General features: G+C 38.3%; 1 long non-coding RNA gene and 1 pseudogene across 1 annotated transcript in view; both read right to left on the bottom strand.

Annotated features, from left to right (window-relative positions):
- Nucleotides 1-23,627, bottom strand: part of LOC140698137 (uncharacterized) — a 65,113-nt gene that overhangs the window by 9,442 nt on the left and 32,044 nt on the right. The window lies entirely within an intron of this gene.
- LOC116281954 (large ribosomal subunit protein uL11 pseudogene) lies at nt 14,548-17,526 on the bottom strand (annotated as a pseudogene).

The raw sequence follows: 23,627 nt of genomic DNA, 5'->3' as shown, positions 1-23,627 counted from the left end.
TAGAGTTCAGGGGCACATGAATAAAGTCTATTGAGCCATTTTCAGTATTATTAACCTCTGTGTTCTAAGTGCCTGACTTAGTTTCCTGCATACAGTAAGTGTTTAATAAAAAGATTGTTAACTGAATCAATAATCTGATTAATAACAGAGAATAAACTAATGTTATGAGTTTATGTTTGCAGAAGACTAATAAAAAAAAGTCAAAAGTTGATTGAAAACAAAAATTAGAGCCTATTTTCTATGACTTAAAATATAATATTTGAAAAATGCAGTCTGAACACTATGGTTATAATATTGATTTTTCTGAAATTAGAACCACTCTGCATCCAATCAACCTGCCTCTCTATTGCTGACATCAACCACTGAGGAGATGAAGAAAAATCTCATTCGTGCCAGTATCTGGCAAACTAACACAAGTTAATTTGTCAATTAAGCTATCAGTATAATAGGGAATGTACAAACTAACATTAGCAGGTTAAGAGAGGCAAGCTGTATAATTCATAAAGAAAAACGCAAGTCCACAATAGGAATTCAGATGTAACTTAAATGAAGATGAACAATGGCAAAACTAAATTAAAGACAGAGTCTGAGTGACCTCTAGTGTTATTAAGAGGAATATGAGGTAAGTATGAGAAATAGAAACTAGCCTACAGTGCAGAATCCTAAATATATATTATATATAACTGTATATGTACACATACATATATATAACTACACATATATATGTATACTCCATTGCAACATAGTTATCAATTCCATTGGTTTAAAAGTCACCCAAGAAACAACATATAGTATTTCACATTTCAGTTTTCATCACTAAAATACTAACTCCTCTGACTTGCTGATTTAGTCTTAAAATGTCTTCGTTTGTATATATGCAAAAGTTTGATATCTTAGCCTCACTGTTCAAATGCCTTTGGGGAAAAAGAAATAATGTCTTGTATTAAATGTTAAACAACAGTAGGTTTCCCACCTGATATTGGGAAAAGGTCAAGGGAATGCAGACAGGCAATAAAGTCATTCCAATTTTAATAGTATTGAGAGAGAGTGCTTACATTCAGTTGCTTCACCTTCTAATGTATGCATTGATTTTTCTAAAAGCACAGCTCTGATCACCTTCAATAAAGGTTCTTCAAAAGCCCCTGACTGCCTACCCAATTAAGAACAAATCCTTAGATGGGTCATTCAAGGTCTTCCATAGTATGACCACGTTGACCTTCAACTTTTGCGAAGAAGGCATTGCCAGATATCACATACTATTTCTGCACAGGCAGACTTTTCACTTACTGATGTTTTTTTAACCACAAGAATTTTGTAAACCTTTGTGTAAAGATAGTCCCAGACCTGCAAAGGTCTTGTAGCTTATTTATAATAATCTCCTGGTTTTAACTCCTATTTCTACCACTTGCCAAATGTGTAATTTTGGAAAACCTACTTAGCCCAACTTAACTTAGTTTGATCATCGCTAATAAAAGGATAACGTACATCATGAATATATTCCTACAGCTACCTCTGCATGACAGAAAATAAAGAAGGGTAAAAAGAAACAGAGCAAATACCATTTCTGCTACTGATTAACTTTGGGAGCCTAGATAAACCACTCAACTCTCTTAATTCCAGTTTCCCCATTTGTAAAACAGGTACAATGATGACCATAATATTACAATGAGGATTAAAATCAGACGACTTACGTAAAAAAGCACCCAGTATATCATAGGAACTCAACAAATGCTTAACCCTGCACACTGTGGGACCACTACCTCTTTCATCCAGGGGTAAGGGCGTGGATGTCAGGTGATGCCATCAAGCCCTCTAACTGGGCGGGGGCCTCTGACTATCCTTTTTCTCCTTTTCCTATTGCAAATCCAGTCGGCAAAGGATTCAAGAAAATATTAACAGTATATCTAAGGCATGGATATTATGGGCTTTCTGATAAGAATAACTTACAAGATGATCCTGTAAACCAGTATTATGCAATCAGTAAAATTATTTTAGGCCATAGTCTTAGTGTCTAAAGCAGGCTCAGGGTGAAAAGTTAAAATAAAGTTTTAATGAATGATCCCACTTACATGAATAGACAAATTAATAACAGCAGAAAGCAGAATGATGGTTGCCAGAGGCGGGGGGAGGGTGGAGTTGCTACTTAACAGGTATTTAATATAGAGTTGCAGTTTTACAAGATGAAAAAGTTCTGGAGATTGGCTGTACAACAAAGTGGATATACTTAACACTACTGAACTGTACACTTAAAAATGGTTAAGATGGTAATATGCATATTTTACCACAATTTTTAAATTTTTCAAAAAAGCTCTTATGAGATGAAATTCATTATCCCTTAAATGCAACTTGTTCTGGCATTTCCACAGCAGGGCACATACACACAAGTGAGCTCATGTGTGAAGAGTGATCTTTTTCTAATAAGCCATGATTTTACTAATTGGCCCCACACCAATATCACAAAGTCTATATTATTTTGATTCCATGTTGAAGAATGATAAAGAATACATTTTTCACCCCTCTGAATGCCACTTAACATGTAGGAAGAACTGATCGTAACTCATTTGGCTAGAAATTAAAGAAGTAACACAGTCAGCATTCACCTTCCACCTGGAGTAACTTGGGCAGAACCTGGGACAAAGTACCAACATAAATAATTTTGAACTCCTTCCAATTATTATCAGGATTTTGTGTGATTATTAAAACAATTTCTCAACAAGAGCTACCAGCTATTCCTGCCTATTCCTGAAAACTGAGTCCAGCAAAGAGGAAGTCCCAAAGCCAGCGCCAGACTTACGTCCCTTCCTGCTGAATCTCCTGGAAAAATCAGCGAAAACTTGTAAGTCTGCACTGCTGCTTTCTCAGGTCAGAAATTCCAAATTACTTTTAAAGCCTCCTCATTAATGTGTCCCTCTAAGAGCCTAACCCTTATGATTGGCCTGATATCCAGAATGCTTACAGCTTGATGAAAAAGATAAAACTCAGCAGTCTTATGTGTAAGTGAGCTGAAATAACTTCATCCATTTATCCCCAGATCCTTGTGCTTCTCCAAGTCAGTGTCACCTATGATGCTGTCTCTGTACCTCTGGAGGGATTCTAGCAATCCTAGGTGTTCTCTAACTCATGGTCACAATTTACTTTGGGTAGTTGTTTTAAGTTTTTATTAATTATATATAATATATATAATCTGTACAGTCATGATTGTACAGATTGATGCATTTTCACAAAATGAACATTTCTGCATAACACCTTGCCAAGGATAACTATTATACCAAATACACTGACTTTTAACATCATACATAAATTTTGACTTATTTTTCGGTGGGGGAGGGGGACTTTATACAAATGGAGTCACACAGTGGGATCTGTAAATTCATGAGATTCATCTATATGTTCTAGTTTGTTCCCTTTCATTGCTGTTTTATGCAAATACATGATTTACTTGTCTATCTGATGTTAATAACAGCTTCCTGTTTATTTGCAATTAGCCCTTCATATTTGGGTCTGTGACTGAACACCTCAAATCACGGTACCTTAATTTTCTAACAATGCTCTAATGACCATCTAACAGTAACCATGGAGCTGCCTTGTCATCCCCTGTTCAAGCCAGTAATTCCCAAATTCCATCTCTAAGGTTCAACCAACCACTGCCCTATGTGAAAAATCAAGAAACTCATTTTTCCTGATAACAACACAACCTTGTTATATTTGTAGATATTTTGTTATTACCTTAGAAATTATTTTTTAAACACTACATTCAATCTGCTTCAGTTCCAGTCAACAAGTTCTATCAGAGTTCCATCTATGTCCCTAGTTTGGGGGAGCTTAGAGCCTACTGGAAAGAAAGGTGATAACATATATGTGACAATCCCCCACCGACCCCCAAGATGTGTGTGTGCTGTTCAAATTTCTCACTAATGCAGTTCTAACTCCAGGGAAAAATAAAGTCAACACCCTGGAGGTGGGGGCTCTCAGGAAAGTCTTAAGTAGTTCGCCCCAAGGGTGAAATGTCCTTGAAATGTTGTGTATCTGTAAAAGTAGGCTTTATAATATGATCGTGCCTGTTTTAATATAAAAATATTTCCCTTCATAACTATCAGTTAAAATAGTTAACTCCAGGACAATGTGCCCTGTTTCATAGTTGAATTTTAGCACTCCTGTAAACCACTAATATATTAAATCACTGCAGATATCACCACCAAAGTTCAAAGAGGACAAATCTAAACAACCTGTAAAAATTTACCACATAATAAAAGGATATGAGGCACCTGCATCAATCTTTTAGATGATCCACAGAAACCTGGCCATATTGTGTTTTGATATATATGCTAATTAATTTGCTCTACTTTTCCCAGGAGATAAATAATTCTTCAGATATTTTATCCATTTCAAACAATCATGGATTTCATAATAAGTATCCAGGGCTTTAAATGAGAAACCTCAGTAAAACACAACCTGAATTCTAGTGTCACTCATACAGTTAACAACCAAAAAAGTAATTCTCATGATTTTCCTAACGGTTTGAAAGTAGAAATTGACTCCTGGGAAGGCAGAGAAGCCAATTTGCAATGTGCAGCTTTCATTTCCTACACTTAATTCAAATTTTCACAAAATTGTTTGAAGTCTTAGCACAAGTAGTGGCATTCCAATGTAACCCATAAGGGGCTCTTTGGGGAGAAACATTTATATGTAAAATACACTCTGCATATCAACCAAAATAGTCAGTGGACCTGGAGTGCTAAAGTAGGACATCTTTCTAACCACAAAGAAGGAAGGTGACGACAGTGGCACAAGACGATCAGATCTCAGCTGAGAACCCTTCGGGCACATTTGTTTGGGCTTGCTGTGTCTTTTCTGTGCATACACACATCCTGGAGCTCAGGAAATCCGAGAGTATGTACAACTACAAGCCCTTAGAATACAGCTGGGAATTAAAGCTTTGGAACTGAATAATATTATCAAGGCTACAGAAGAGAAGAAAAGATGTATGAGGTCTGATCCAATACAGAGGTAGAAAGGAGGAGGGCAGGCTGAAGGGAACATCAGGAGAAGCAACCTATGACGTAGGAGGAAAAAAAAGGAATGTGGAGTGTCTTCAGATTAAGTGAGGGGAAACAAATGGTTCAACAGGGTAGGACAAATCAACCATTCTAAAGATTTTGAAATGTATGAGATGAGGTTTCACATGTGACTAATGAAATCAGCAAGCACCAGTAAGTATGATAAGTGTGGTTTCAGGGAGTGGAGAGGGCAAAAATGGATGGAGGAGAGGATATACAGTGAGGATTAATAAACAAGGGATACCAATAACACTTTTGAGGAGTCTGCTATAAAGAAAAATGAACTAAGTTGAATAGTGTCTGGAGCAAAACTTTTTAAAGGTGAGAGAGATTAGGCCATGTGTTTATGCTGATGAGAATAAGTTGGCAAAAAAAAAAAAAGAAGAAGAAGATAATTGATGATTCAGAAGAGAAAGGGCTGAATGCAGTCTTGAAGCTCTTGAGCATGTTTCAGCCATGAGATCTCATTTACAAAGTGTGTAGGGAGGGGAAATTAGATAAAAGCTCAACATTTCCTCCTCCATGGAAGGAAAATCAGCAGAAGGTGCTGGCATTAGGCAGATTTGTCATGGGGAAGCTGTAACAATTTTCTTCTGATTGTTTCATTTGCTTCAGTGAAATAAAAAGGGAGGTCACGAGCTAAGAAAGGAGGAAGGACAGGTATTGAAAATTTGAAGAGAAAAGGGTATAGATATAATCATTTGGATAACCTGGTTTTCTATCCAAACCCTGCCACTCTAAGCTGTGTGCCTTAAATAATTAAATTAACCTCTCTGATCCCCAGCATCTTCATCTGTAAGACAAGGATAATGACAGTTTCATCATGGGGCTAATCCAGCACCTCAGAGTGACATTTATTTGGCTTGAGTTTCTTTCTTATAAAAGTAATCATCACAAGCCTTCCAAAATGATATTCTGAAACCCATTATCACATGAGTTTATATTTAATAACACACACAGGCACAGAATATAGATCCATGAAAGGGGGGTAATTGTGACAGAGAAAACACATTGCAAAGAAGCTGGATCTACTCCTGGGTGAAGCACTGATTTGCTGTGTGCAGTGGGTATCACCTAAACTTTCTTCTCTACAGATGTTTCCAATATGTAAAATGAAGCCTTGGACTTAACAGTCTGTCTCTGTCCAGCTCTGAAATGCTGTGGACATATAAATTACTCCATTTATACATAGCTGCCCCTTGCCAACACCAAGCAGGGCTTTGAAGTGTTTGTATTTATAACCGGACCGCCCTTTCTTGAAACAGTGATATCACAGTATCTACCTGACTACACTTGGTCTTTAAAGTAAATGTTAAAAAGTCTAAAAAAAACTAAACTTGTAAGTGATTGTATCATTTGTATTGCCTTAAATAGCAAATTATACCAAGACATTATATTCTAAATAAACACTGTAGGGTCTCAGGGGAATACACAAATATATTTTTTGGCAAAATTCTTAAACACATAATCTTTAAAAATTAGTGTTAAGTATAATGTGACAAAGATAGATAATGAGCAAATGTTATTTTTATCATTTAATTAATTTTTATGAAAAATTATTCATTCATCCTTCAATGACAAGTTCACAGGTTAAAAAAAAAGAATATGAACACAAGTTTTTTAAATGGCACAATCATACGTAGCATCACATGTTTTCAGTTATTTTAAATGAGTCTCAGTTCCAGTAAGCCCAACAATAAGCCTTACCACGGCTGATTCTGTCACTTAGAATGGACTCCAATTATGGGATTTGTAATAATAAGGAAGATCATGGTCAGTATCTCTTGACTAACCAAATTTCCAAGCCCCTTCAACTGATCTTGTAGCAATCAACAAAGCATTGCTATTTCATCTAAGCCATTGTCCTAACCATCTTATACAATAGCAGTGAATTTTGTACTTGGTTAATAGTTCCATCACAGTGGTGATCATTTTGTAATGTATAGAAATATCAAATCACTATGTTGTGCACCAGGAACTAATATAGTGCTATAGGTCAATTATACTTCAAAAAACAAACAAAGAAACTCATAGAAAGAGAGATCAGATTTGTGGTAACCAGAGGCAGAGGTTGGGGGTTGGGGGAACTAGATGAAGGTGGTCAAAAGTTACAAACATCCATTTATAAGATAAATAAGTATTAGGGATATAATGTACAACTTGATTAATATAACTAACACTGCTATATGTTATATATGAAAGTTGTTAAGAGAGTAAATCCTGGGAATGTAGTTTGGTGCAGCCACTATGGAAAACAGTATGGAGGTACCTTAAAAAACAAAAATAGAGTTACCATGTGATCCAGCAATCCCACTCCTAGGCATATATCTGGGGGGAATTCTAATTCAAAAAGATACATGCACCCCAATTTTCACAGCACTACTATATACAATAGCCAAGACATGGAAGCAGCCTAAATGTCCATCAACAGATGACTAGATAAAGAAGTTGTGGTATATTTATACAATGGAGTACTACTCAGCCATAAAAAAGAATAAAATAATGCCATTTGCAGCAACATGGATGGACCTGGAGATTGTCATTCTAAGTGAAGTAAGCCAGAAAGAGAAAGATATATACCATATGATATCACTTACATGTGGAATTAAAAAAAAAAAAGACAAATGAACTTATTTACAAAACAGAACATACTCACAGACATAGAAAACAAACTTACGATTACCAGGGGGGAAGGGGTGGGAAAGGATGAATTGGGAGTTCGAGATTTGCAGATACTAACTAATATATATATAATAGATAAACAACTCATACTGTATAGCACAGGGAACTACACTCAATATCTTGTAGTAACTTATGGTGAAAAAGAATATGAAAATGAATATATGTATGTTCATGTATGACTGAAGCATTATGCTGCATACCAGAAGCTGACACAACATTGTAAATGAATTATACTTCAATAAAATATATATATATATATATACACACACACACAAAGAGAGAGTAAATCCTAAGAGTTCTCATAACAAGGAAAAAAATTTTTTCTTTTATTTTGTATCTATATGAGATGATAGATGTTCACTAAACCTATTATAATCATTTCATGGTGTATGTAAGTCAAATCATTAGGCTGTACACCTTAATCTTATATAGTGCTGTATGTCAATTATATCTTAATAAAACTGGAAGGAAAAAGTATTCCCATCACAAAGACTTCCAAGATTTCATTATCTCCTATGCCTCTCCTTTTGGTATGGCTATAAACTTCACTGAAATGGACTGCCTAAAAAATTCAAAGGACTCTTTCCTTGTAGTAGGGTTGCCAGATTTAGCAAATAGAAAGATAGGATGCTGGTTTAAAATTGAATGTCAGATAAATAACAAATTTTTAGTATGAGTATGTCCTAAATATTGCACTAAAAAATTACTTGTGGCTTATCTGAAATTCAAATTTAACTGAACATTTTACCTTTTATCTGACAACCCTGCCTCTTTGCCCACCTCAGCCATTCCATAGGATCCAGGAAGTATACTGAGATCATGGTGATGGTGATGACATCTGATTTTTATAAAGGGTTTATTAGGGGCCCAATGTAGTGAGCTTTTCTGATTGTATAATTTGGTATTATTTGCTTGAATTAATCAAAATGAAACAATCCATTTTATGCTTAATTGTCTGAAAAATCATGCATTCCTTATTGACGTCCTACATCTTGCCAAACTCTTACCGAGCACTGGGGAAGTGGCAGGGAGCAAAACAGAGTGATGTTTTCCTCTTGCAGCCTGAGATAGCAGGAAAAAGGCATCCGATGATAGTCTGATGAATACACAGCGATGGAGGAGGGGGCAGTAAAGAAAAATAACAGGCATCATGAGAGAGTCAACAAGGTAAACCTGCTTTACCTGGTAGCGTAGTTGGGTGTAAAGAAGGCCTCTCCAACCCTGAGACCTAGAGTTGAGTAGGCATGGGCCAGCACCAGGGGAAGAGCAGACGAACTGGGCAACTTACAGGGACTGGACAGGGCCAGCGTGGGTAGAATCTGGTAAGCAAGGGGACAAGGGCAGAAAATGAGTCTATAGAAATAGATGGGGGCCCCCATGTGAGGTCCTCTGAGTCATGTTAAGGATTTAAGATTTTGTTTCATGGCATGAAGAGGTCCTTGGAGGCTTTTCGGCAGTGTAGTGACATAATCAAAACTGCCTATTAAAATGCTCTATCTAACGGCTATTCTGAAATGATACAGAAGGGAAAAATAGTACAACTGGGGAGACAGGCCATGGAAAGAGAGGAGGCATAAAATAAGTGTGTCTTTAACTAGTGTGGTGATAGTGAGATAAAGAGATATTTTGGAACTAGAAATGACAGGATTTGTCATGGGATATCTGTAAGGAGTAAAAAATATGAGATGTCAGATGACTTGTTAACACTATGAGATTGGGGTGGGGGAAAGGATGGATATGCCATTTCCAAAAAAGGACAATCTGGGGTAGAGCAAGTCAGACTAGAGTGGGTCAGGGAGGGAAAGAGGCAATAATTTTGGCCTTGTTGAATTTGAATTCACCCTCATACCTAGTCCCAGCCCCTTGTATCACCATAATGTGAATCTGAAAATTTAAAAAAATAGAGTCGTTATCACTTGCTAACTTGTGGGACTAAACTGCTCTATGTTCAGAAGTGTTTTACTTCATGGTCCAAATACAAATGAAGAGGGCATGTTACTTATCCAGGATAGACCCTAAAGAGTTTGGGTTAAGTGATTTATAGAACCAGAACCAATTAAACATTGAGATTTCAAAGAAGGTATAGTAGTACTGCTCATACAACGCAAACAGACTTTGTCACAGAAGAGACTGGTCTCCACTAAATAGAGAAAAAGATTCAGATAAAGGGAGTCTTCATCTACTATTCACTGACAACTTTACAGACAAGATACAAATAGTTCGCTTTTGTAGCTGACTCCATTTTAAGAACAGCAAGCAATAATCTGGCTGACTAAAACTCTTAGTTAAAGAAAGTAAATGAGTTTTTCCACCTCATCCACCACTCTTCCCATCAAATTAACTGAACATTGACATGTAATGTTCAATACTTGTGACCTCATTTAATTCCACATAGGAAAGCTTGAGAAAGAAAAGTGAGTTAAATTCTTACATTTTTCCCTTCACGTATGTTTTGAGGATGATAATCCTATCTAGAGTTTATCTTGGAAAAGTTCAGACAGAATTAGGTGCAAATGAGCATTAGAGAGAAATGACTGAAAATAGTACAAGAATACATGTGCATGATTTCCACATGTGCTGTTGGTCCAATGCGGTGTGGTGTGAACAGACCTTACTGATAAATCAGATACTTATATATGTGAAAACACATGTAGAAATTTGGGCAGAGCTTTGTGAAAATATGCCCATTATGAAATGAACAAAATGTATCTCACTTCTTAATATTCTAATGCAGCACATTAACGCATACAGTGCTTTTTTTAACATAACTGTCCCACATGGAAACATTTAAAACTCTAAAAGTACATTTGCTAATGTCTTCAAGGAAAGCAGTGTGTTCAGCCTATTCTTTGAAATGAAAAGTGTCAACCATCATGGCAGTTCTTAGAACTGAGATGTTAAAAGTCTGTGGTGTCAAGAATGGGCTCTTTGTGGGCTGCTGATAGTACAGACTCCCACAAATGTTCCATTGTACTTCTGAGCCATGCTAATGATCCGTACCTAATGGATCATGGAGAGCGTTTTGAAGCCACCTTTTCCCTGATCATCATCAACTCTCAATACCTTGTCAAAAAACACCAGTAGTTGTCACAATGATATCCCTTAAGTGTCCCTTCCCCAATGCAACCATCAAATGCACTTGAAGGCTCTGGGAAACAGGCAGCAAAATTCAAGGGGAGTTCAATAGTGCATACCTGAGATTTAAAAAAAAATTAAACCTGAAATAATATTTGAGACATGGGCTTTTCACAGTGGAAAAAGTGAGCTATTTCTATATGGGAATTCTATTTTTATTCAACTGAGAGAAAATAATAGCTTATAGTTACAGAGCACGTGTTAAGTTACATGTTTTACATTTGTTATCTCACTTACTAATACAACATTCCTATAAGAACCATTATCATTTTCATTTTAATATGAAATGAGACCCTCAGAGATGTCAAGAAAACATGCTTAAGAAACATTCCTCATTTAGTAAGTACTAAAATGGTGATTCCAATCCAGTCCTCTCTGATTCCAGAGTGTAGGCTTGTACACACCGTCTTAGGTCCCCAGTTATTGTGCCGTGATATGGAAATCTACAAACTCAGAAAATTTTCCAAAAGTCTAATAGAAATCATACATTTACTTATCAAGAAACTCCCAGGTTTACTAAAAAAAAAATGGTTTTTTTGCCTTTTAAGGTAGAATTAGGAAGAGAAAAAATCTGGACTTGAACGAATGAGGTTCACAGCCCAGCTCTCTCATTTGTGCCCCATGTGACATTGGACAAGTTATTTAACACTCTAGTGCTATTATGATAAACTGAATGAGGTAAATGATATTATGTCCATTTCTCAGATGAACATACAGATTAAATTTAATGCTGAGTGGCAAGTCCAAGATTGTTGATCTCTTTATTTAGAGAGACTGAAAAAATATGTGGTACCAAATTGCACTTAGTCTAATTTGGATCAGAAGGTTGAATAAGCCAGACTTTGAGGACTACACTGATATGAGTTTACTGTGTGATTGTCTTGGAAGGATTGATCCCAGGTCTGGATCACCCCCTCTCCCCCGGTAGGTGAGAGCAGAGTTTCCAAAAGTGAAACGATATTTTAACTGTCAGCAATCCTGAAAGAGATCCTTTGGGGGAAATTAAAAAGGGACTCAGGAGAACGCAGTAAGAGAGGGGAAATTCTCTCTCTTTCTTTCAAGCTAGGGACTCTGTTCAGTTCATCTGCTATTTGGCCATATTGACACAGTTTCAGAAAAAAGCAGGAAGCCAATCTGATGGAAAGATCTGAGGATGTGCCACAGCTGTAAATCACTGCATGTTGTACTTCTCTGTCCCTATTATCAACCTTCAGTGAAATCTCTGCTATGATCTAGGACAAAGGTCTGCAAACGTTTTCTGTAAAGGGCCAGAGAGAGAATACTGTAGGTTTTGTGTGCCATGCTGTCTCATCGCAGCCACTTAACTCTGGACACCGCAGCATGAAAGCCTCCATAAATACGTAAACGAGTGAGTGTGGCTGCATTCCAATAAAACTTTACTTATGCACACTGAAATTCTAATTTAATACGATTTTCACATGTTGTGAAACATTGTTTTTCTATTGATTTTTTTTTCAACCATTTAAAAATGTAAAATCCATTCTTAGCTCACGGTCCATGCAAAAACAGGCGGCAGGCAAGTCAGATTTGAACCATGGGTTGGAGTTTGCCCCTTGCTCTAAGAAATTAAAGAGGAGGGCCTGTCCTCCTGGGCGTAAGGCAGTAAAAGAGAAAGAAATGTGACCTCTGAGGACTTGAGGCTGGAAACTGGTACCACAGTCACCCTCGAAGACAGCCACATTCCATGGAATGCTGAACTTCCTCCCACTTAACTACGCCCAAGGTCACTGAATTTTAGGATGTCAGCATAAGGGCAACAGTGTCCTCTACGTTGCTGGAAAGTGGTTATCATAGATACAAATCACTAGTAATGTGTCTGGTACCCAGAACACGCTTTGGAAATACTTGATTCCTTCCTTCTGCTGATTGTAGCTTCATAACCTCGGTGTGATATGTGCTTAATTGACATTAAACTACAGAGGTTTTTTTCTAATTCCGACTAATAGAAATATAGGGAAGCCAAATCCTTATTATTTAAAACATACAGCTATTATTAAGTTTAGTATTATTATTTTTTTGAAAGATCAAATTGTTCAAGATCTGTAGACAAGGGACAAAAATTTTTTAAAAGACCATATACAAAAGGTATATCTTTTTGTGGTGATCTCCACCACACTCCCTATATAAAAACTGCATCATGTGTGTCTTTTTCTCCACATTTTGTGTCTGCCTCTATGTACACATGCACAGACACAACCATGTATGCCTTTCTCCAACCTTTATGTTTGTGCACATTTTGAAATAAACATTTTCATTAACTTCATTTATCTTTTGGGTTAGCCAGACGAGAGCCTTGTAGACATTAACACAGCATAGAAACTCAATACCTCACAATTAGTAAAAGGCAATTGGAAAGGCTCCTGGCTTTTATTTTATTTTATTTCTACTCACACACATTCAGTTTGTTTGAACAGAGGATAGTTTTCCCATTCATTCCGTCAGCCAGAACTCTTGAACCAATGAATCCAATGGACACTAATGAAAAGGCATTTTTCATGTCCATTGCATTTGACTCAACACCAACTTGCTTAATGAATTGCATTTGGGTTTCACCAAGAGTTGATTAAATATTTAACATTTGGAGCAAAAATACAACTGCATTTGGTAGGTTAAGGGTGAGCCACAAAATGGCTTCTAATAACCAATTCTAGAAAAAGTACATTATAGGAAACATTATTAGAAATTATCTAACCCAGTACACCAGTATTTTAGACTAGAAATAACTGAGGCCCAAGAGACCAGGTGGCATGCTTAAGGTCATTCAGCTAGATTTTAAACTGACATTCCTTTTAGTTGAACATTAGGCTCATTCTGAGAAGCAGAAAATGAGTCTTGTTTTTTTTAGGATGGTCATATCCTAGTTTTCAGAGCCTTCTTTTTGAACAGGTGTAGACTGCACTTGACCCAGGGTGCATGTGTTTCTGACAATTCCAAATGAAGTGTCTGGATTTTAGCTGCTGCTCACAGGTGATACAGGGTTAAGTGCCAACATGTTTGAGTGCAGGATTTATTCTTGAAGTTGCCACCTTCAGCTAATTGCAGATGTAAAAGATAAGACACCAGTTTCAAAAAGAACAGCACACTGCAATGAGACCATAAAATGTGTTCACTGTGTTCCTTCCCTATCTAAGGACAATTGACTACACTAGAAAAACCAGATTGATAATATTTAATGGTCTTTTGTTAAAAAGTTATTTCTAGCTTAAATGTGATTTAGGAAAATTAATACTTGGTTCTGATTTAGAAGCTGTTAGGGGCAGCTAAATTATAAGGCTCCTCAGAGGAAGAGTTATTTCCATTCAATTAATGAACTAATTTTTATAGGATTATTAAGATGTGATTGATACAATAAACTGCACATATTTAAGGGGTGCAACTTGACCAGTGTTGCCATATGCATACACTCACAACACCATCATCACAATCCCGAAATAAACAATTCCATAATGCCCAGTAGTGTCCTAAGCCTGTTTGTAATCCACTCTCCAACTCTGTCCCTAGACAACAGCTAGTCGGTTTTTTGTTTGTTTGCTTTTGTTTTAGGGGGTGGGTGGTTTCTTGTTTTTGTGTATGTGTGTGGTTTTGGTTTTGTTTTTCTGTTTTTTTATTTTATGGTTTGGGGAGTATTTTTGACTGGTTTCGAAAGAATCCTTTATTGAAATATTTTCCTTAGTGGATCGTAACTAGCTGGGCATTTGACTGCACCACCGCTGATGTTACCTATGAAGTCATGACGGCAGCAACCATCAACACTGCAGCCACACACTGAATGGTCCCCAGGATTCCTTGAATGGTTCCAGAGAGTTTTCTGGCTAAAGATCAGAGCCACATCTGTCAGGCAAAGTTGACAATCTCTTCAATAGGGGTATTTCCTCTGGGCAGAATGCTTTCCTGATTCTTTCTGTCTCTGCATAGTTCTTAGAGAGCTTTGATGGCCAGGGCAGAGGTAGAAGGTATCACCTGAATCTGAGCCTGTCTGTACTAAATGTGCCGGTCCACTATAATCCTTAGGCCCTTCCAGCCACTGGTTGCCATGGTGATGTCACCACCGAACTTTTTTGGAGACAGACTCAGGGGACAGATCTTGGTGGCCACGGCAGACATGGTACTGAATTCCCCACGAAGGCACCTCAGGCACACAACTTTGATCTTGTTGGGGCTGAACTTGAGCGATATGATGGAGGAAGCTGGTGTCAGATAAACCCAGATGCGAGAAGATTGAAGAAAGTTGCTTCTCAGCCTCCTCTGGGATGAAAAATGAAATCTGCTTTTTGTTGTTCTTTATTTGTTTGCATTTTCTAGAAACTTTTAGAAATGCGATCATATAGTATGTACTCTTTTCTTCGTCTAGCTTATATAATTCAACATAAACGACTTTTAGATTCATTCATATTGCTGCATGTCTCAATAATTTATTTCTTTTTTCTCAGTATATTGTAAGGATATTAAAAAATTAAATTCAAATGGACCACAGACTTAAATGCCAACCTACAAAACTTCTAAATGAGAACAGGAAAAAAATATAGTGGCCTTGGGTTAGGATAAAATATCTAATATAATACAACAAAAGCATGAACTACTAAATAAGTCAATAAATTGGACTTCATCAGAATTAAAACTTTCACTCTTCCAAACACACTGTTAAGAAAATGGAAAGGTAAGCCACAGCCTGTGATAAAATATTCACAATACATATATTAGACAAAGGACTTTTAGCCAGGATATATAAAGAACTCCATAAGAAGATGGCAAATAACCCATTGTGGGGGAAATGGTCAACGTTTGATCAAATGCTTCACCAAAGAAAATAAACAGGTGACAGATAAGCATATGAAAAGATGCTCAACATTATTAGTTTTTAGAGAATTGCAAATAAAACCACAGGGAGATATACTACACCACCATTTGCATAGCTGGACTGGAAAAGTCAAACGTTAGTGAGGTGTGGAACAACTGGAACTCGCATACACATCTGGCAGTCATGAGAAATGGTACAACTACTACGGAAAACACTTTGGCAGTATTTTAAAACGTTAAACATTCACCCATCATATGACCCAGCCAGTCCACTTCCAGCTATTGACCCAAGAGAAATGAAAGTATATGACCACATAAAGATTTGCACATGAATGTTTATATAGCAGCTCTTTTTAATAATCAAAAATTTAGAAACAATCTAATGTCCATCAATTAATTGATTTTTAATACTGAGTTCCTACTTCCTGCAGGACTCATGGTAGATCATGGGAGCAACCTTCTACCAGTGCGGATGAGACCTGAGGAGGACTACTCCAGCATCCCTCGTTTCAGATAAAAAAATTCTCAGAGGCATTTTGTAATTTTCTCAGGGGTTCCTAGCAGAATCCAACCTCCATCCTCCAGAGCAGTGACCTTGCACTGGATTTTCCTTCTTCCCTACCTTTTTCTCCCCACTCCCTCACTCTTGCTTCCTGATGTCACTTCCTGAATAAACTACACACTCAAGTTCATATCATATCCTCTGTTAGGAGAATCTGAACTAAGACATGGCTCCTGCCAAATGCCAGGCTCAGTTCCAAGAAACAACATGTATTCTCAAGAGACAATGCCATATGTGTCACCTATATTAATTCAGTTCAAATGCTGACTGGGACAAAAAGAGGTTCATAGGTTTATATGATGTTTCTGGAGAAGAATTCGAAGGAGAAAACATGAATGGGGAGGACTATGCTTTTTATTTCTGTTTTTAATAAACTTTAATAGGCATCATGTCAGTACTTGAAAAGTTGGCCCTTACCTCTTGATTCGGCACTAATAAAAAGTTTTGGTTCTTGTCCTGGAAGTTGGGGCTGCCATGTTCCAACTATAATAACAGTGTGGCTTTATGACCCTCCTGTGTTTAAACTTGAACACTTCCTGGGAAGATAGTCTACCTCCTTGCAAATACCGCAGAGCCTCATTATTACCAATCTGCTAATTTACTCAGTATCCAGAATTCGAATGAGATAGTCACGGATTTTCTGGGTTTTTTTTTTAATCTTATTTATTTCTAATACATGTATGGCTTTGCTCTTTTCAGGATCTGTAGAAAATGAAATGCCCTTCTTTCTTCACTCTTCAGCAGGAGCTCAGAAGAAAGCAGAGCACGGTGAAGGTCTTAACACTCTGGATTCCTGAGGATGTGCTGCCCTCTTTCCATTCACGTTTTAGCAAGAGGGTGAAAAGATCTTTGATGGAGTAGGAAACACAGATCTACGTACAGAAATCTAATCCATTTTTCAAAGCTCCATGCAGATACTGCCCTCACTGTAAAACCTTCTGAGAGCTCCCCTTGACAATCTCAGCACTCCTTTCTTGCTTTTAAAACCAACTCATTCACTCCCCATCCCCCCACCCCCAAAAAAAGAGCAAGGCCTTGCCTGGTAGAAGAGAGTTTTGATTTCACTGCTTCCTACAATCCCAGCTTATAATAACCTTTTCCCTGAGCTTGTGAGATATTTTTAAGCAAAAACTCAGACACCTGAGTTCCAGATCTGTCTCTGATACTAACTTAAAGTGCGATTTTTTTTTCCTCCTCCAGATACATGAAATAAATCCACGTCCAGATACTATGGTCCACGTCCACGTCCAGGGTAAAACGGGTTTCCGCCATATTAGCAGATCAGAGGGCATGTATTCAAATATGTGAGTTTATTTTGAGATTCATCATCAGTACCCTTTAACAAAGTATGTGCTAAATAATACCCAGAGCAAGATACCAACATTTCTCCGCCTCGGCACTTCTCCTCTACAAAGCAGGCATTAACAGAACATGATGAGGATAAAATATGAACAACATTTCCCCACATGAACCAGCTACCAGTGATGTCAAATTATCTTCACCAACAGTTTGAAAATTTTTCCTAAGGAATCACTTAGGGCAATGTTCAGAGACAGAAATTTCAAAAGTAGTGACACTCAGCTAGAGAGGATGTTTTTAGCAAACAAAAAAAAAAATGCCTGTCGCAACTGTGAATGCTGGTGTGTATTTTAAACTGTTGAGTATTTAGACATTGTTTTTTAGGGTTATTGTGGCTGTGGATTATTAGAAGGATTGTAAGTTTAAGCAAGGGGCAAAGTGATGTGAGCATCATATTTCACAATTACTAAAAGTACTAGTATTTTGGAGGACCTTGAAAAGAGGCACTGAAGAGTTACTTATGACTTCCCCCAGGCTTTTTCTATTATCCTACCAACACTCCCAAACAGAAGATACTCTCTCACTCAATATAATCCAAGAAGTCATAGTGAGTACAGCTATAAAGCCAAATTTTATATCTCAGACTTGGATCACTAAGTAAATTTTTCATCATTCAATTCCATCTGTTAAATATTGTACTATAATTATATTCTGAAATGTCACCGCTCACTAGGGTAATTGAGGGGCAGTGGAGACGCATATTTGAAAAGGAGAAGAAATCTTTGTGTGTGTGTGTGTGTGTGTGTGTGAATCTGAATTTTATTCTTCTTTGTACTCAGAGTGTCTGGAATCACCTGAGAATATTCTAGATGTTGTTATAACTCTGGAATAATCAATTAGGACTATGGAGTTAAAACAACCCAAGTTCAAACACAGAAACATACACCGACCTTTAGTGTATGTAAATCAATGAGGCAAATGGATAAAGAGGAGAAGGGACAGGCTTTAAAATGGAGCAGATCTCAGTTGGAAATTTGGCCTGCCACCCACTTACTGTGGTTGAGAGTCTTGTTTCTGACACCCTGCTGCCTAGATTTAAATCCTGATTCTGCTATTTGTAAGCTGTATGACTTTGGACAAATTACCTCTCTCTGTCTCCAGTACCTCACTGTAAAATGAAGCAAAAATAGTGCCTATCTCATACGGCTGGTATGAGTATCAGGTGACACAATGCATGTAAAGAGCTTGGGAGAGTGCCTAGCACATAATTAGAACCCAATTAAATACTAGTTATTATCATTATTATTATAATCATTATTACTAACCAGTAACCTGTCCCTGTGCAAGCTGCCACTCTCCCTGTGCCTCAGTTCTCCCATCTCCAAAACAGGTAGACTGAGATGATGATAAGAATGAAATAAGACAGTGGATGAGGAGACATTCAGATCAGTGCCTGGGAAAGGAGACCCCCTCTCGCTCAGTCATAAGACCGAATGTCAGCTGAGTGTCCCAAGTTTAATGGTCACTAGTCAAGAAACACCACACACTTTGAAGCAGCCAAAGGTGGTAAGGCCTGGAGTGGCAGCCAGCTTTATTTATTGTCAAGGCCAGCACATTCATCAACTCTCCTCATTAAAATTTGCCAATTAATGAGCAGTGGCATACCCCTTAGCAAAGGTCAGCAGCAACCTAAGCAAACTGATCAAAAATTCAAAGAGGTACAGAGTTTGGGAAAAGTTCATTCTTCCCTTAATTAACGGATCTAATTACAATCCTGACATAACAAAATGCAAAATGCGCTCTTCAAAAGACACCAAGTCAAAGGTTTAACAGCCCAGATAACCTTCTTCTTTGGTACAGGCTGACCCAAATGTAGGGGAGGGGGAAGAAGGGAATCTTAGCATACAGTCAACAGGGTTGATGAAACGGCTTTTCAAGAAATTAAAGCTCAGCAGCATATTAGAATCCCAGAGCAACAGAGGAATTCAAAGAGAATGAAAACACTCCCATATCCGACGATCTGTGAGAACAAAGAGCCAAGGCTTTCATTAATCTCCCTTCTTAGCAGACGTCAAAGTATTTATTTGGTGACCTTTCCTGGCTAGTTATGAATAGCACTTTAGCATCCTAAAGAGTCTGGTTCTGTAATTGTTGCCTCATTTAGATAAAACCTGAAATACAGTAAGACACAATGGATATGCTGTACTTAAATTGTTTCTGAAATAGCAGGTCCAGAATTTCAAACCAGGTACCACTAACCAAAGGCTCACAGAAAAAGCAGCTTGAACTCCAGCTCATCCACTCAGAGAACCAGTGTCTTGAGAGAGTAAACTTGGTCTCTGTCTCATGACATAGAATCAGCTTCACAGGAGACTTCAAGAACCTGGCAACCTGAAGTTTTGATGCTTTACATGAAAATGAATGCGTAGGAACCATTAAGTCTAAAGTTCCTCACCAGTTTCAAGGGTGTTTAAAACTTTTAGACCAGCAAGAGGGTTTTCCACTCATAGTGCCTCAAAAATTTCCTCAGGAGTTCCTAAGTGAGCAGCACACTCATGGATCAGAATAGACATATAGAATATAATTATCTTGAAGAGGAAACTGGGAAGAAATCACTCATCTACAATCAAACAAAAAGTAGCAGTAAGGAACCCTGCAGCCCACCCTCAGCAGGGTCAGGTGTGGTATTTTCACCCGTTTACTCGTTTCTTTATTCAACATTTGTTGAGCATCTTTCATATGTTGGGCCTTGTTTAGTCACCGGGATGTGGTTGAGTGTCCAAAGCAGACATGCTCTACCTGACACAGAGCTTATGTTCTCGTGGAGGAAGATAGACAATAAACCAACAAATAAATAAGCAAGAAAAGGCACCTAGTATCAGTGCTTACAGAGAATTAAAACAGAGGGACATGAAAGTGCCTGGGTGACTAGTATAGTTGGAATGACCACAGAAGCTCTCCCTGCGAGGTAACATTTCAGCTGAGACTTGAAGGACACAGAGAGCCATTCGTGTAAAGACCAGAGAGGAGAGCAGTAAAGCGGAAAAGTCGGTGTCAAGGCCCAAGGCTGCTTAAGAACATCAAGAAGACCAAGGTGTCCAGAACCAAGAGTGAGAAGAGTGATACAGATGAGGCAGGGGCAGCAGGCCGTGCGTAGACAGTATAGGGCTTTACATCTCCATGATGTGGTTCAGAAATTTTATTACAAGTGCAATGTAATCCACTAGAGGGTTTTAAGCTGGAGGAGTGATCTGAATCCCCTTAAAAAGATCCTCTTGGCATACATGTAGAGACTGAATTAAAGGAGCCAGGGGAGTGCAGAGTCCAGTGAGAAGGATGCAGTAGGTGACCAGGTATGAGATGAATGTGGAGATGTCAGTGGAGATGGAGGTAGGGGCAACAGAAGTCACACATGAATTGATTTAAATGTGGGGGGAGGTGAGGAAAGAGAGGAAAGAAATATCATTGGTAGGTTTGGGGTTTGAGCAATAGGATGAGGGGTGATGGATGGTACTGGGTTGAGAAAAATAAGCCATGTGAAAGAAGCGAATGTGGGGGTTGGAAATAATCCTCTCTGGCCAAATTTGAGATGCCCAGAAGATACCGAGGTGAGATACCAGCTAGATAATGGGATACAGAAACAAACAAATCTGGGATTCTGGGAAGTTTGGGATTGAGGCATCAAACTGAGAGTCACCTTCCCTAGAGATGTACTTAACACCATGGGACTGGATGAGGTCATCCAAGCAAAGGGAGTTTTTCCAAAGGTGCAGTCCACTCCACTCCCTTCCAGGAGGAGTTCTGTGCTTTTTTCTCTCCCGCACAGCAGTTCTTTGACAGTACTTGAAAACAACAAAGGAAGGGAGGCAACTCTCAGCATCCTTGGACGCAGCACGTTTGGAGTTGGTGCCTCTTCCCTGTAATCAAAAGGCCCTCAGAGGTGCGCTGCAAAGATGCGCACTTCCTGTGATGTGCTGCCAAGTAAACCCTGGTCCCCAACTCAAGTCCTTCATAAAGAAAAAGACAAAAATCAATCCGCTCCACAAAACTGTTGAGTTTTACTTGCTGTGCACTGAAGGAGGGAAGAAGCAGCAGCAGCAGCAGGAGCAGCGATCACGGGCAGTCTTCCCTGAGAACCCGGTGTGAGGCTGCCCCCTCGTGTCCACGAACGTTTAGGACCCACTCAGCAATCCAAAAGCAGTTTCTTAAAGTTGCAGCACACATGGCTGCCTTTATCGTCTCTTAACTTTATTTCTTAAACAAGCACCATTTTCTAGAAATCAATCCCATGCGTCCGCGTTACAGGGACATAGATGAGGAAATGAGAAATGTCCACATGACTCTACCGAAATAGCAAAAGGTGGGCTTTTTAAAAACACATCTTTCCCTATCATACAAAGTATAATTCTCTAGCAAAGATACTGGTGGCTTAACACATTCAGATACCTAGTGGTCCTTTAAGATACCCTAAGGTGTATGACCTTGACGTGTCTGATTAACTAGCATCTAGACTGGGATTCCTCTGAAAGCAGGGCCTGACACAAGTTGCCTGCATATGATGTCAGAAGCAGGGATGTGGAAGGGTGGGAATAAAACAGGGAAGGAGGAAAATGAAGGATGGGTTATTGAGCTGTTTAATTCTGGGTCAATCAGAGCTCAATGCTGCCGGGGAACTTCTGAGAACCCATGTAAGAAAGCACCTCAGAATTGTTCATCTGAAGGTCAGAAACCTGGTGCATTTTTCAACCAGCTCTCATTTTCCACTGGTGAAGGACTGCTCCCTTGCCTCATTGGCCCAGGTCGATGAGATGCTGACTGTCTTGCCATGGTTTTAGAAGAAGTCCTCAGGCAGAAAACCAGAGATCATGGCACACATGCTTAAGGAGCGATGGGAACAGGAACAGGAACTGTTTACCTCCACTGAGCTGAAAAAGGTGAGTTGAAGGGATGTCGCCTGGACATGACAGGTGTCATCTAGGAAGAGTTTCATCCAGAATAATTTAGAAAATCCTTATTCTGTAGAGCACAGGGTACCACATTTGCCATTTGCTAACTGTGTGAGCTTTGGCAAACTTCTTTTCTCTCCGAATCTTAACTTCTTCATCCATAAAGTAATTATAATGGTAACTATAATTAAATGCTCTTCTAAATCACAAATGTGTTAATACATGTGAGGTGCTGGCGCAAGGAGAAAACACATTAAGTTGTTATAGTATTCTTAATAAAATAATAATTATAAGAGTAATATCTCATTTGCCTCACGGGTCTCCAATTTCGGTTCATATCTGTTGATTCCATTTTGGTCTTGCTCTTACTTGGTAGCTTCTGTTTATCAGACACATCCTAGTTGCCTTGGCTTGTTTCCGTTCTTCCTTCTTCCTTCCTAACAAATATTTATTGAGCCCTCACTATGCTTCAGACATTGTGCTCACCTTAACTCTATAATTCTGCATTGCTTCTCAGACCATATTCAAGCACTCTTATCTGAAGTACTAGAAATTCACTGTCTGCATAAATACCGCCGCAACTAACCCCTATCCCACACCACACACAAATACTTTAAAGTTTTGCCATGTCACACTGGAAATGCAACAAATAGACCAGAGAACTTACATTTAAATAAGCATTGTTCCGCTTAAAGTAGTCACAATCCACCTGTCCCCCTCCACCGCCGCACGCATGCATTTAGAGAACAATACAGAGTTGGCATATTATTTTTAATGTATCTGAAGACAAAAAACATTTTTTGTTTTATTTGCAAGTATATGCAACAACAGCACAGAGGAGTACATAACCCTAGAGATGACGTCTTATTCTTCTTTTGCAACCCCCACTCCATACCTGCCTAGTAACCTTCACTTAGTAAATCAACAGTGTTAGCCACTATATTCGTCCATTTATCAAACATTCTAAGCACCTACTATAAGCTAATTGATGTATTAAGAGCTGGAAAAGGACACAAAGGTAATTAAAATATGATTTATGACCTCAAGATTGCTATGGCCTAATGGAGAAGTTAATATTAAATGCCTCCACCAAAAGATCTAGAAGAATTTTATGGATGAAGTTGAATT

The sequence above is a fragment of the Vicugna pacos genome, chromosome 9 (assembly GCF_048564905.1).
Source record: "Vicugna pacos chromosome 9, VicPac4, whole genome shotgun sequence".
NCBI classification, from domain to species: domain Eukaryota; kingdom Metazoa; phylum Chordata; class Mammalia; order Artiodactyla; family Camelidae; genus Vicugna; species Vicugna pacos.
This window is presented reverse-complemented; position numbering and strand designations above follow the sequence as displayed.